Source organism: Mus pahari, chromosome 15 (assembly GCF_900095145.1).
Source record: "Mus pahari chromosome 15, PAHARI_EIJ_v1.1, whole genome shotgun sequence".
Taxonomy (NCBI): domain Eukaryota; kingdom Metazoa; phylum Chordata; class Mammalia; order Rodentia; family Muridae; genus Mus; species Mus pahari.
In genome coordinates this window covers 29,526,434-29,529,745 of record NC_034604.1, presented here as the reverse complement: position 1 = coordinate 29,529,745, position 3,312 = coordinate 29,526,434, and the positions used below count along the sequence as shown (strand labels likewise).

Genomic DNA, 3,312 nt, shown 5'->3' with positions numbered 1-3,312 from the left:
CCTGGAACTCACTCTGTAGACCAGGCTGGCCTCAAACTCAGAAATCCACCTGCCTCTGCCTCCCAAGTGCTGAGATTAAAGGTGTGTGCCACCACTGCCTGGCTGAATCATAGTTTTGATGGGAGTCATGGCATGCACCTGTACTGCCAGCTGTCAGGACGCTGGGGCAGGAGGGTTTTGAATTTGGAGCCAGTGAAAGTTACATATGGAGATCCTGTCTCAACAAGAACAAAGTATTTGGGAGGTAGTTTAGCAATAGAGTATGTGTTCACTCTTCAGTGTTACAATAAAACAAAACAAGACAATAGTAATGATAACAGTTTCAAGATTGCAGGAAAAAAAATGATATAATCAGGATGATAACCCAAAACACAGCAAGGATGAGGACCTCCTTCAGCTAGTAGATCAGCTAGCCAATAAACTAGAGAGCTTGATGGTGGTAATATAAACCATATATAAGCCAGTGTTTGGGGTCGATTGCCTCGGTCTGTGGAACTTGTCACACAGATCCTACTGGAGGTGGTGTGGCAATGCCTGGTACTGGGAACCTGGTAGGTCATGGATCTCGGAGGAGACTCTGATGTGTCCACACATACAATAATAGTAAATAAAATCTTTTTTAAAGTTTGCTTTTATTCTAAATAATGGTTCTTATTTTATGAATGTACATCATGTGTGTACCTGGTATAAGAAGAGGGGATCTGATCCCCCTGGAACTGGAGTTATGGATGGTTGTAAACAATCATGTGGGTGCTGGGAATTGAACCCATGACCTCTCTAAGAGCAATAAGTGCTCTTAACTGTTGAATAATCTCTCCAGGCTGGCTTCTTATTTAGATTTCACTTATCTGCTATAAAATCCATTAAATACTGTTAACAGTACCATATAATCTACACACACACACACACACACACACACACACACACACACTTACATTTGACTTTTGTTTTGTTTTGTTTTGTAGTCCAGGCTGGCCTCGAACTNAGAAATNTGCCTGCCTCTGCCTCCCGAGTGCTGGGATTAAAGGTGTGCGCCCCCACACCCAGCTACATTTGGCTCTTTTGTTTTCAACTTTATGAATGGTTTTGCATGTGCCTCTTTTTTTTTTTTAAGATTTATTTATTTATTATATGTAAGTACACTGTAGCTGTCTTCAGACACTCCAGAAGAGGGTGTCAGATCTTGTTACAGATGGTTATGAACCACCATGTGGTTGCTGGGATTTGAACTCGGGACCTTTGGAAGAACAGTCGGGTGCTCTTACCCACTGAGCCATCTCACCAGCCCTTGCATGTGCCTCTTGAGCCATCGTTTTATTGTTTGCTTATGACATGGGTACTCATGAAACAGATAATTTTGACCTTTGAGTAAGTGAATTCTTCAGTTAGCTCTGGTCTTACTATTCTTTTCTTATCACTTGCTCTTTTCTCTCTTCCTTAGGACACATCAGAGTCTCCTCCAAGATCCATGACCTACCTACCAGGTTCCCAGTACCAGGCATTGCCACACCCCCTCCATTAGGATCTGTGTGACAAGTTCCACAGACGAGGCGATCAACCTCAAAAGGGGGAGGCCTCCTGGAACCAGTTGTGGAACTCTTCGCTGGAGAAAAATTATTGAGCCTTAGTTCTCATGGCAATCTATCTGTTTTGTTTTCTCTTATTCCTTTTCTTATTTCACATGTTCTTGGTAGCCTAGGCCAAGATCTTAAGCAAGAATAATGGGTAAGAAACCATCCCTACAGATGGGGTCACTAACATGACCTTATCCCCGGGAAAACCAATGTTTTACTTTTTAAATCATTTACAAAACTATTATGATAAAAACTTTCCCAACAATAAAATTTCATATGGCTACACGTGTGTCATCAGAGGAGGATTTTGGTATATCGTACGTAAAGAAAGCCTTAATTAGAAAGAATTAAAATAGTTTAAATTTATACATTGAAGATTATTAAAAAAAAAATCAGGCATAGATGTTAAATAATTGACCATGGGGCTGGAAAGTTAGTTCAGTAGTTAAGAGTACTGTCCGTTAAAGATTTATTTTTTTTTTTTAAAGATTTATTTATTTATTATATGTAAATACACTGTAGCTGTCTTCAGACACTTCAGAAGAGGGAGTCAGATCTCGTTATGGATGGTTGTGAGCCACCATGTGGTTGCTGGGATTTGAACTCAGGACCTTTGGAATAGCAGTTGGGTGCTCTTAGCCGCTGAGCCATCTCACCAGCCCCGTTAAAGATTTATTAACCTGCTCCTGGAAATATTCGGTGGGGGCCTTGGACGACAGCCCTCACTGAATACATCCTTTTAGAATGTATAATGTAATGTTATATTTTGGGCGCCCGCGTGGATGTCGTACAAGCCAAACTTGACCGCGCACATGCCTGCCGCCGCCCTCAACGCCGGAAGTGACCACTCACCGTCTACTAGCATGGCGACCTCCTCCCAATATCGCCAGCTGCTGAGTGACTGTGGGCCTCCGTCGCTAGGCTACACCCAGGGAACTGGAAATAGCCAGGTGCCTCAGAGTAAATATGCAGAGCTGCTGGCAATCATTGAAGAGTTGGGGAAAGAGACCAGACCGACGTACGCAGGGAACAAGAGCGCCATGGAGAGACTAAAAAAAAACGAGGCATCATTCACGCCCGGAGCCTGGTTCTGGTTCGGGAGTGCTTGGCTGAAATGGAACGGAATGCCAGGTCCTAGCCCCTGACCGGTCTGAAGGCCCATCTCGCTACCCCGTGGAGATGAGAGGCTTTGTTCAAAATGGCAGTCATTTTTCTACCACAGTCATTAAGCTCTGAACCCACACTCAAAAGATTGGGAGGACATTTCGCAGTAACTGAAGATGTGCATTTTAAGTAGTTAGGAATGACCCAGCTCTTTTTTCTTTCCAAACATTTGAAAGATGTTTGTGAAGCCACTTCACAGCAAGCTATTTGTCCCCAAATACCCGTGTCCCCTCTAACCTCCCTTTGGATACGCATCACCCCCGTTGACTTCCTTTCCCTGAGCTCACCTGCCTCCAAGGAGTCGAGCGCAAACCACAGCACCTTTGCTCAGTAGCTGGCCCGCCTGTGTACAGGGTAGACCCTGCTTCATGGAGCTTCTCTGCCTAAGCATTTGCATGACTGAGTGCTTGGAAGTCAATCTGTGGAATGCACAGGTTACACATACAGAAGAAAGAGCCATCTACCCAACCTACCAAGCACCCTGCAAGTGTCCATCCTGAGACTGTAGATCTCAGGTCCGTGTTTACTGTGAGCCCATCACAACATCTGGAAGAAAACGACTGAAACTGTTGCA

The 3,312-nt window shown here is 44.0% G+C and overlaps 1 pseudogene; it reads left to right on the top strand.

The window, feature by feature from the left end:
• Positions 1 to 2,356: 2,356 nt before the first annotated feature.
• LOC110333380 lies at positions 2,357 to 2,880 on the top strand (annotated as a pseudogene).
• Positions 2,881 to 3,312: the final 432 nt, after the last annotated feature.